Source organism: Ornithorhynchus anatinus, chromosome 13 (assembly GCF_004115215.2).
Source record: "Ornithorhynchus anatinus isolate Pmale09 chromosome 13, mOrnAna1.pri.v4, whole genome shotgun sequence".
Classification (NCBI taxonomy): Eukaryota; Metazoa; Chordata; class Mammalia; order Monotremata; family Ornithorhynchidae; genus Ornithorhynchus; species Ornithorhynchus anatinus.
The window spans coordinates 33,393,615-33,405,839 of record NC_041740.1 but is presented as its reverse complement, the minus strand read 5'-3'; the positions used below and the strand labels follow the sequence as shown (position 1 = coordinate 33,405,839).

At 43.3% G+C, this 12,225-nt stretch overlaps 1 protein-coding gene across 2 annotated transcripts in view; it reads left to right on the top strand.

The window, feature by feature from the left end:
• Nucleotides 1-1,524: 1,524 nt before the first annotated feature.
• Nucleotides 1,525-12,225, top strand: part of PROSER2 (proline and serine rich 2) — a 30,925-nt gene continuing 20,224 nt past the window's right edge. For both annotated transcript variants that reach the window (XM_029077935.2, XM_029077934.2), the window contains exon 1: nt 1,525-1,649. The gene's annotated coding sequence lies outside the window, so the exon portion shown is untranslated. The remainder of the gene's footprint in view (nt 1,650-12,225) is intronic.

The window sequence follows — 12,225 nt, the reverse complement described above, 5'->3', positions numbered from 1 at the left end:
GTGACTTTGGGCAAGTCATTTCACTTCTCTGTGCCTCAGTTACCTCATCTGTAAAATGGGGATTAAGACTGCGAACCCCACGTGGTATCTACCCCAGCGCTTAGAACAGTGGTTGGCACATAGCAAGCGCTTAACAAATACCATCATCATCATTATTATTATTATGTGGGATAGGGTCTGTGCACAGTCTGAATCTACCCCCAGCGCTTAGAACAGTGTGATCATTATTATTATTATTATTATTCCCACCTTCTAGACTGTGAGCCTGTTGTTGTATAGGGATTGTCTCTAAATGTTGCCAAGTTGTACTTTCCAAGCACTTAGTACAGTGCTCTGCACACAGTAAGCGCTCAACAGAAGAGAAGCAGCGTGGCTGAGTTGAAAGAGCATGGGCTGGAGAGTCAGAGGTCGTGGGTTCAAATCCTGACTCTGCCGCTTGTCAGCTATGTGACTTTGGGCAAGTCACTTCACTGCTCTGAGCCTCACTTACCTCCTCTGTAAAATGGGCATTAAGACTGTGAGCCCCATGTGGGACAACCTACTCACCTTGTGTCCTCCCCAGGGCTTAGAATGGTGCTTGGCACAGAGTAAGTGCTTAATGAATGTCATTATTATGCAGTGCTTAGAACAAGTGCTTGGCACGTAGTAAGCACTTAACAGATGCCATTATTATCCAGCCCTTGGAACAAGTGCATGGCACATAGTAAGTGCTTAACACATGCCATTATTATCCAGCGCTTGGAACAACTGCATGGCACATAGGAAGTGCTTAATAAATGCCATTATTATCCAGAGCTTAGAACAAGTGCATGGCACATAGTAAATGCTTAACACATGCCATTATTATCCAGCACTTGGAACAAGTGCATGGCACATAGGAAGCGCTTAACAAGTGCCATTATTATCCAGAGCTCAGAACAAGTGCATGGCAAATAGTAAGCGCTTAACAGATGCCATTACATTATTATCCAGAGCTTAGAACAAGTGCATGGCATATAGTAAGCGCTTAACAGATACCATTACATTATTATCCAGAGCTTAGAACAAGTACATGGCACTTTGTAAGTGCTTAACACATGCCATTATTATTCAGCATTTGGAACAAGTGCATGGCACATAGGAAGCGCTTAACAGATACCATTACATTATTATCCAGAGCTTAGAACAAGTGCATGGCATATAGTAAGCGCTTAACAGATGCCATTACATTGTTATCCAGAGCGTAGAACAAGTGCATGGCACATAGTAAGCGCTTAACCCATGCCATTATTATCCAGAGCTTAGAACAGGGGCAGGGCACATAACCAATACCACCCTAATAATTATGATTAAATACGATTGAGTGAATGATTTATTATTACTATTATTCTCATCATCATAATGATTATTCTCTGGCGTCCCAGAGAAGGGCCGGAGGAGAAAGAGGTGAGGCCTGGCTCTTTAAATCACTGCTGCCCAGGGCGGGGCAGGTGGGAGGTGCGCTGCGCATGCGCAGAGCGGCGGCGGCGGCTCCCGAGCGGCAGGACCGGCGGGCGAAGGCTGCAGCTGCAGTAGGAGGGAGCTGGGGCAGCAGCTGCAGCAGCGCGCCCTCCTCTTCCACGCAGCCCTCTTCCTCGCCCCTGCTGCTGGCTCTCTGACCCTCCCGGGAGGTAAGTGCCCCTCGCCTGATCCCTCCCCTCCACCCCGGCCAGCTCCGGCTGCAGCAGCTGCATTGAGCTCCGGGACTGGCCGGTGCTGGGGGAGGGGGAGAAAGAACCGGGGCAGGAGTAGAGAGAGTTTCTCGTCCCCCCCCCCCTCTTGCCCGTGGCGGTTTCGCGTACTCCCTCCTGGTCCGGGCTCGGTCAGGCGAGCGGCTCCGGGAGGCTGCAGGTCCCTCCCGGGGAACTTGACCTTCCCGCAGGTTGGGATCGTTTGCAGCCCTTACAGCTGGGGGGCAACCCCCAACCCTCTTTTTACTGCGTGTTCCCCACCCCGGCTTGCCCCTTGGGCGCAGCTCTTAGAACAGTGTTTGGCCCATAGGAAGCGCTTATTAATAAAAGTGTAATACTACTGATAGTATTTGTTAAGCGCTTCCTATGGGCCGAGGACTGTTCTAAGCGCTGGGGTAGATGCAAAGGTCATCAGATGGTCCCAGCTGGGGCTCACAGTCTCAATCCCCATTTTAATAATAATAATATGTTATTTTTTAAGTGCTTACTATAAGCAAAGCACAGTTCTAAGCGCTGTGGGGGGATACAAGGTGATCAGGTTGCCCCACGTGGGGCTCACAGTCTCAGTCCCCATTTTACAGATGAGGTCACTGAGGCCCAGAGAAGTTAAGTGACTTGCCCAAGGTCACAAAGCTGACAGGTGGCGGAGCAGAATTAGAACCCACGACCTCTGACTCCCAAGCTCATGCTCTTTCCCTTAAACCATGCTGCTTCCTTATACCATTATTATTATTTGGGGGGGTTGTTCCCTTCGGAGAAGGGGGTCGCAAGTTTTCTCCACCTCCAAGCATTTCGTTGATGCCACTGTGTACGGGGCTTCCAGGGAGCTGGGGAATAATAGTCACTTATTTTGAAGTGTCTATTGAGATGCTTGTTTTTTTTCCCTTAAGTTTGTTTTAAAGTTTACGGTTTCGTTCTCCTGGTTGGCCTTTTGTGCTCCACCCTTTAATAACCAACTTAGGTATCTTTAAGTGGGTTTATCAATTGCAGTTCACCAATGAACTAGAATAAAAACGTCAGTGAAGGAGAGCTTTTTAAGCCCTATGTCTCTAGACTGTAAACCCGGTGTGGACAGGGATTGTCTCTATTGCAGAATTGTACTTTCCAAGTGCTTAATACAGCGCTCTGCACACAGCAAGTGCTCAATAAATACGATTGAATGAATTAGTACAGTGCCTGTCACATAGTAAGTGCTTAAATAAACATAGTAATAGTTATTATTTTTATGGAAATAATGGGATTTGTTTCTCCTTCGGATACTTCTTTAGGGTTGGGGTGATCAGAGACTTTTCCCCTCTGATCTCTTGAAAGAAGCAGGATGGAAAGAGCTGGTAGGATAGAAGCACCCAATCCAGAATGGATCGTGTGTTCAAAAAAAAGGAACTTTTTTTTTCCAGTACAGCATCTTGGTCATCTTAAGTTTTGTTTTAAAAGTACAGTTGTGTTTGGTGTCGTGAAGGCCAGGCATAAGTAGGTTCCCTAGAAATTTGTGGTCTGCATGCTAGTCACGTCATTGTTTCTCTAAGGGGAGTGGGTCCTTTTCACTTATAAAGCTGCTGAAATACAAACACATGCTTTCTATGTGGGATGAGAGAGGAGGGGAAACAAATGTCTTCCAACCTTCTTAATAATATTTAGAATTTGGAAACTTGCGCTTCTTGGCTCAGATGAATAACAGCTATTACTTCAAGACTAGTAACACAGTACTGAGTGATTTGCCCTAGAGGAAACCAAAGGAAAACATTTTAATTGGAAACTAGGTCTTTTTGGATTTAATTCTAAGTACTAATCCTGTCATTCAATATGTTTGACCAGAGTAGGTGCTGGGTTTGTAATCTTTATTTTTAAGACTATTAAAAGTATGTGGACACCTTTTGGCATGGACACCTTTTGGCATCCTGCAATGCCAAAAGGCTTTGCAGAAGAAATGTCTCCCGGATGGCCATTGCCTGGGTGTAGAATCGAGTCTCTCTTGTGATGGGTTTTCATCAGAAGTAATGTGGCCTTGTGGATAAAGGATGGAAGTCAGAAGGACTTGGATTCTGATACCGACTGTGCCGCTTGTCTGCTGTGTGACTTTGGGCAAGTCACTTAACTTCTCTGTGCGTGTAACCTCATCTGTAAATTGGGGATTGACTCTGAGCCCCATGTGGGACATAGACTGTCCAACCTGATTTATGTGTATCTAGTCCAGTAGTTAGGCAGGTGTCTGGCAAATAGTAAGTGTTTAACAAATACCAGTTTTTTTGTTTTTGAGTGACTAAAACCTTGGGCTACTAGAACCTCTGGCACTTGGCTAGGGCACTCATTGTATCTTTCCACCAACTTTTCCTTATCCCCCCACTTTTTCTTGGAAATTGAATTGTCTGATTCCAGCTTTGTTCTTTACCAAAATTTCCCCTCAATCAATCATATTTGAGCACTTATTGTATGCAGAGCACAGTACCAACTGCTTGGTAGAGTACTACACAACAGACTTGGTAGACACATTCCCTGCCCACAGTGAGCTTACAGTCTAGAGGTCCCTCAAGTCTGTCAGCTCACAGCAGCAAGAGGAAAGAATGTAAGCAGGTTACTCGGGCCTCTTCCACTGAATAGTAGAGGGACAGAAGATGATACTAGATAGTGGGTACTGTAATTCTCTCTGATACAAAAAGCAAGGTTGACCCAGGGTTTCTCCAAGGTGAGATCTGGAAGACCATTGGGGCTCTATAACAATTCTTTCAGTTAATTTGGGGGGGAATGGATAAGAAAGACTCTAGAGAAAGAATCTAAGGATGGCAGAGGGGAAAGAGAGGAGACCCGGCTTGCTTTTCAGAGAGTAATTTGAATTGGATTTATTGGATTTATTGTAAGGATAATAATGTTGGCATTTGCTAAGCGCTTACTAGAGAAGCAGCATAGCTCAGTGGAAAGAGCACAGGCTTTGGAGTCAGAGATCATGGGTTTGAATCCCGGCTCTGCCACTTGTCAGCTGTGTGACTGTGGGCAAGTCACTTAACTTCCCTGTGCCTCAGTTACCTCATCTGTATAATGGGGATTAAGACTGTGAGCCCCACGTGGGACAACCTGATTCCCTTGTGTCTACCCCAGCCCTTAGAACAGTGCTTGGCACACAGTAAGCGCTTAACAAATGCCAACATTATTACTATTATTATTATGTGCAGAGCACTGTTCTAAGCGCTGGGATAGATACAAAGTAATCAGGTTGTCCCACGTGAGGCTCACAGTCTTAATTCCCATTTTACAGATGAGGTAACTGAGGCACAGAGAAGTTCAGTGATATTGAGAAGCAAGGTGGCCTAATAGATAAAGCACGGGCCTGGGAGTGAGAAGGACCTGGCTTCTAATGCCATCTCTGCCACTTGTCTGATGTGTGACCTTGGGCAAGTCATTTTGCTTCAGTTACCTCATCTTTAAAATGGGGATTAAGACAATGAGCCCCAGGTGGGACATGGACTTTTTCCAACCCAATCAGCTTGTAACTACCCGGGCACTCAGTACAGTGCCTGGCAACTATTAAACACTTAACAAATACCATTATTTAAAATTATATATATATGTAACACTGACCCTGATTGAAGGGAAAAGTCACCAGTATTTACTGAGTGTTTACTCTGGGCAGATTACTATAAACAAGCACTTGGGAGTATATTCATTCATTCGTTGTATTGAGCACACATTGTGTACAGAGCATTGTACTAAGCACTTGGAAAGTACAGTAGTACATTCTACAGTTAGTAGACATGATCCCTACCCTCAAGGAGTTTACAGTCTAGTTGGGGAAACAAACACTGAAATTATAGGTAGAGAGAAATGACTCCCTTACATCCCCTAAACTGTAAATTCCTTACTAGCAGAAAACTAATCTGCCAACTCTGTATCTACTCTGCATATAGTAAATGTTTAGTAAATAACATTGGTTGATTTAGAGATGTGTAAATGTGTGGGGTGAATATCTAAGAGTTTGATAAATATCTAAGTAGTTTATGGGTGAGAAATTTTCAAAAGACAAGGGAAAGGCGTTTATTCAGATTCCTGGAGGGCTAAGACCATCTAGGGCAATTGATCCATGCCCCTTGCTGTAGTAATAATGTTGGTATTTGTTAAGCGCTTACTATGTGCCGAGCACTGTTCTAAGCACTGGGGTAGACACAGGGGAATCAGGTTGTCCCACGTGGGGCTCACAGTCTTAATTCCCATTTTACAGATGAGGTAACTGAGGCACAGAGAAGTTAAGTGACTTGCCCAAAGTCACACAGCTGACAAGTGGCCGAGCCGGGATTCGAACCCATGAACTCTGACTCCAAAGCCCGTGCTCTTTCCACTGAGCCACGCTGCTTCTCTAAAATTATAGGTAGAGATGACTCTGGAGAGGGTGGGATAGGGAGGGAGGGAGAAAACTCTGTCTTCCCTCTGCTGCCCTGATTGCTGCTCTATAGGGGACTCCCCGGGAGGAGCAGGGTCCCTAGGGCCACAGGATAGTCCTAGCAGGGGCGAACTAGAGAGGTTGTGACAGTGTGGCTCTGGAGACTAGAGAGGAAGCTTTTTTAAGAAGGAATTTATGCTCTTTAATCTCTCCTCCTACCCTTAAGGAACACTCATGAGAAAGGGAGCGTTGGTAGGAAAATTGTGGGGACCGTTCATTTAAAGATTTTGAGCCCCGATGCAGACTCTAGGACTTCCTGGCAGGTACCGGCTGGCATCCAAGGTGATGTAAATATTTTTTACCAGGGGAAGGGTGTCACATGACTGTATTAGATCCAAGTCATATCAGAACAATCCTGATTACATCTGTCTTGGAAAACAACCTCTTGAGCTGGTAAAAAAAAAAACAAACCCAAAATTCACCCCAAATAGTTCATATAATTCAAGCAACCCAGAATTTCTTTGTAGTGTATCAAACCACTGAAAAATGAGGCACTAAAAATAGATACTGGGAGGTGTAGCCTGAGAGAGTTTACCTTGAACACTTTTCCTTAAGAAGCAGCATGTCCTAGTGGATAGGGCATGGGCCTGGGAGTTGGAAGGACCTGGTTTCTAATCCCAGCTCTGCCACTTATCTGCTATGTGACTTCAGGAAACTATCTTAACTTCTCTGTGCCAAAGTTCCCCCATCTGTAAAGTGGGGATTAAAACTGATCCCCATGTGGAACATGGATGGTGTCTATTCTGACTAGCTTGTAACTATCCCAGGGCTTAATATAGTGCCTGGTATATAGTAAGTGCTTAAATGCCATAAAAAAGTTAGCTCTCCTCCCCACCACTCAATCAATTATATTTTTACTGAGTGCTTAATGTGTGAAAGTTTCTGTTATATTGTATTTTTCCCAAGCGCTTAGTATAGTGCTCTGCACAGTAGGCGCTCGAAGCTGATTGGTTGCAGTGCACTGTTCTACGCGCTTGGGAGAGTACAGTACACCAGGTAGATATGATCCATTCAGCTCGTCACTTTGTCTCAAGCATTGTTTTTAGTCACGAGAAACTAATCTGAAATGCACTCTAGCTCTTCAGGTGAAGCTTTATCTTAGAAAAAATTTATTCCCAGATCGTTCCAGTAGCTGACAGGATTATGGTATTGAGACCGATATCCTACAGGGCTGATAAACTGACCTGCTCTATTTAGTCCTCTCCTACGTCAATTATTTTTGTGCAGTTTGTTTCAAGGGAGATTGTTACTGGCCTCAGGTTAACAGCTGAAGTTTTTTACAGGGGAGGACCAGTCCAAAAGCAAACTCGTTTTTCTGCATTTTTTGTTCTGTTTTAGCTGTCAATTTGGTGCTTTCACTAAATCAGTTTGCCAACTTTTGGGGGTATATATATATTGGTTCAAGATGCCAGTTAGCATGAAGTCCTAGGGCAAACTTTCTAAACGATGGGAAACAAAAAACAGGCTTTTAATCCTTAGGATAAGGAGGGGACAGTGTAATCTATCAAGACTTCCTTGCACTTTGCTTGTCCCTTGATACTAGAATGAAATCCTGGTACATTGGCTTAGTGTATGTTTTTGAAAGTATTATCTTAAGTTTACTTTTTTCTTGGAAATCAAAACTCATTACGGAAGTAATATACTCACTTTACACAAACTTTTATTTATTCCTTTAATCAACTCCCATTTTGTAGTTGGGTGTTTAGAGATTCTGGACACAGGCACATGCACAAACATGTATATGTACACCCACACACATGCATACATACACACATATCTCAATTTGGGCATATAATTATACCCATAAATATGTTTATCATCTATTTGTAGTCGGAGGAAGTTGCCAATTGAAATTTTTTAAATTTTTCTTCTGGGCCATATTTTTGTGCTTCCTTTCTTGTTCAGCACTAACAGAAAGATCTGATGTTCTTTCAGGTTCGAGTTACCTATGTGGTCCCTTTCTGTCTGCTGTCTGAGTTCTGTCTGGGATGAGAATGTAGGGTTATCTAAAGAGAAAAACTGTTACTTTCTGAAAGGAAGCATGGTAATTTCCACTAGATGAAGCCTGGGGGATGTTGGTTCCAAGAATCCCACACTATCTGACTTGTCTTATTGGCCGCTCGTGTGTGAAGGGCGGGAAACTAAGATCCTTTCCTTAGTCACTCTACTGTCCCCTGTTCATTCTGTCTTGCTCTTTCATTTTCCCTCGATTCCCTCTCAATACTCTTTACAACTCTCCCTTTCTGCCTCTGGCTCTTCTCTAACTCACTCTCTCACTCTCCAGTGCTTACTTTGCACTGGAGTGAGAAGTGACACTCAGTCAATCAATGATATTTATCAGGCACTTACTATGTGCAGAATGGCATACTAAGCACTTGGAAGAGTGCAATACAATAAAGTTGGTAGACATGATTCTTGCCCTGAAGGAGCATACAGTCTAGTGACAGGGCTTTGAAGAATAACGCCTCTTGCATAACCACTGATTATGGTTGCCAAATTATTCTCTTGGCTGTGTACACTAGATGTGCCAGTGTTTCTTCCAAACACTTCCTTGTGCAGGGGGGTGGTCTCAGGAGAGTGGAAGACAAGCCAGTATATGCCACCTCCACCTTCCCTGTTCCACCTTCCCTGCTCCTAGGGTTTGGTCTTCCCTCCCATTTTTAGGGGTGACAGTCAGCAGGAGGAGAGAGGTGGGAAAGGTAGTAATTGCACTTTGCTCCCTCATTTCTCTCCCCGCAAAAGGCAGGTTTGAGAAGGAGGGAAGGGGTTGGGACACCTATCATCTCTCTCTACCTTCTGCATCGCCTGGACTCGCTCCCTTCATTCTTCACCCCCCCCCCCCCCATCCCACAACACTTATGTACCTGTCTGTAATTTATTTATATTAATGTCTGTCTCCCCCTCTAGGCTGTAAGCTAGTTGTGGGCAGGGAATGTCGATTTATGGTTGTACTCTCCCAAGCACTTAGTAAAGTGATCTGCACACCATAAGCACTCACATGTGATTGAATAAAAGTTAATCTATTAAATGCCTAATATTAACCAGACAATAAATTAATATGGCTCTAATTTTTTAAATTATTTTGCAGCTGGAGTAGTAAGCTACTACAACATTTAAGAATTTTACTGTATTTTTTCAAAGTTTGGGAAAAACTAGGGGGGAGGGGTAGTTGAAATAGGAATCATGAGCAGTAAACAAAGTTTTTTATTAACTTAGAAAGTCACCTTCATGTACTCCAGGAAAAAAAGTTGTTATTCAGAAGCTCAGGAAGAAGGGGAATAAAGACAACCTTAACAATTACAGCAGTGTTTTTTCTTGATTTCTAAAGAAAATATTTTGTAAAAGCCTGGCTCTTAACTTGCAATTTTTCTATAGAAGAGCAGGGAAATATCCCTCCCTGTCCCCTGCAGCCCCACAATCTTCCTATTGCTTTTGTTTTTTCCAAAACTTTCACCATTTTTCTTCTTCCAACCACCATGGAAATAAAATTAAAGCTGCCATGCTCGAGTGAGGGGTGGTGAGCATTAAAGTCATAGCTGAAATTTTTGTTATTCATAAATCTTGGAGGGTATATCGTCCTTGGAAATGGCTGGAAATTTTGCTCTAGGTGTAGTACTGAGACAGTGTCTTTTCATACACTGTCGTAGGTTTCCTGTGCTGTCTGTAAATGCTTGAAATAGCCCACTTGTGATAATGAGCTGTGTGACTCAGAAGTAAGCCCCCTGGGAAGAATTTTCATTTTTAATATGTTTGAAGGTCAAGAAACAGCTTCTTTTCAGCTTACTGCCATTTTCTTATAATCTGTTATCTTTTTAAATCATTTTACTGGAATTTCCTAGGTTGCTGGTTTAAAGACCAGCAGGGGATACTCTTTTTGAAGCTCTGTGGAGTCTTTCCATATTCTGAGATCTGGTGTGCACAAAATCACTATAAAAGGACATATGGAGAATAAGTATATCATAGTGGGGAAGGGGGGGGAAGGTAGTGCATACTCCATTACTCTTTTGATTCCCTCCTGTTGTATTTCTGATCTTGAAAATAATATATAGATATAGATATTTTTGAGCAACTAGCCTAACCCTTAAGTCATTGTCGATTCTGCCTCCAGAGCTAACATTTGCAGGTGAAGTTTGGATCAGCTTCATAAACTCACTCCTGAGTTTATTAAAAATTGTTTAGTAAGTCAGAAGACTAAACTAGGGTCAGGTAAATTACAGTGAATTTATTTAAAGTTTTAGACCCTGCCTACAAGGGGCTTAAGATTCAAAAAGAAGGGGTGCCACAGAAAGGATACACAATAATAATGTGACGTGTACTGCCTGATCTGATGGAAAGATCGAGAGAGACCTCTTGGGATCAAACTGGAACCCCTTCCAGCTTAAAGACTTTCTGTTGTCCAACGATCCCCATTAGTGTTCATGGTCTGAACATTAAAAGAGGTCCATCAGCGTGAGTGACAATGGGGGTGGCGATGAGCAATAAAGTCATAGTTAAGATTTTTGTTTTTCATAAATCTCGGAAGGTGTGTTCTTAGAAGTGGCTGGAAATTTTGCTCTAGGTGAAGTATTGGGGCAGTGTCTTTTCACACACTGTCCCTATGCTTCCTGTGCTATCCGTAAATGCTTGAAATAGCACACTTTTGATAATGAGTTGTGGTGATGGGTTGTGGGGAGTCAGCCACCAGGTCTCTTCAGGACAGGGTGCCAAGATCTGATGTCTGGACAGCCATTATGGGTTTATTAGCAGATGATGAAACACCCACATTAGGTGATGAGATAATGCTAATTGATTTTGACCGACTTCACCTGGAGCCACTATAGACTTGAAAGCCATTTGGACCCCAGGGCTCTGGGTTCCAGGGAGAGAGGTGCCCTCCCTGCAAACACTTCCCCCCACCCCCCTCACACCTGGTCCAGGATTTGGGGAGAACCCTGGTTTGTCCCTCTATATGGCTGGCACTGTTGTCGGAATGTCTGGCTTCAAACATAGCCAGTCCACGTTCCCTCCTGGTAGTCTGAACCGTGGTGTTTCTCTTCAGTAACCGTCCTCCTTCAACCTGAAAAGAGTAATTGGCCTCACGATGTGGGTGTGCTGTCGTGTGGAGAATGAGTTCTGACTTTCCAGGTATGAGTGTGATCTTTTGACTCAGTGTTTTTTTTTTTTTCTTTTTGGGTTCAAAATCCAGACTTAAGTTGCCTCTGGCTTGATAAATCCATTTCGTCACATCTGTTGCATCCATTATTTTTTACTCACCAACTCCAGTTGATATACTAATTGGGTCAGATTGAGGTTTCCCCTCCCATTTTTCCTGTTATCTCGGAAAGAGAGCTGTTTGGTCAGTTTGGCTAACACTGACATTTAGTTTATTAAAGAGTGTTAAGCCACCTTGAATAGGAATACAATTTCAAGGTCTTCTCTACTGAAATATAGTTTCATTCAAGGGTGAGTTGATGTCAAATTAACTAACCTGTGCTAATCCATTGATAGAAACCAGCAACACTTCCTGGGGCAGGTTGTAAATCTAGGCTTATTAAATTACACACACACAAATGCCCTTTTTATAGTGCTCTGTTTAGAAAGCACAGTTTAAAACAGGCTGGTGTACAGGCAGCTGAGAATTATGTACTTGAGGGAACCAGAAAATCCAATTCAAAGGGGTTTGGTGTTCTAGTGAGGGAGATTGAAAAAGGTAAAACTCAGCAACTGGATTGGAGAATCCAGCTGTTGGACAGTCAGGCATGTTTTATATCTTGATCCTAAAGTCTGGAGGTCTTTATACGCTATTTGGAATAAAGCTGGAATTTAAGTGGATAGGTCAGAATTAAGGAATGCAGAGCATAGAGTTAAGGGGGAGGGTTGACTGCTAAAAAATCTCCTCTGTCTAGTCTCAGTGAAAGGTCATTTTCATTTTAAAGAATCGGTTTGGGGAAAACTGGCTCAGTTGCAAAACTAGGTACAAATGAGATGCCAATCTCCGACAGCCAAAAATTGTAAAATCCTTTTGATGGACAAATGCTGGTTCCAGGGGTAAGATCATAAAGAGAACACTTCCCACAAACACAGTATATAGGAAACCCCAGTCAGTAC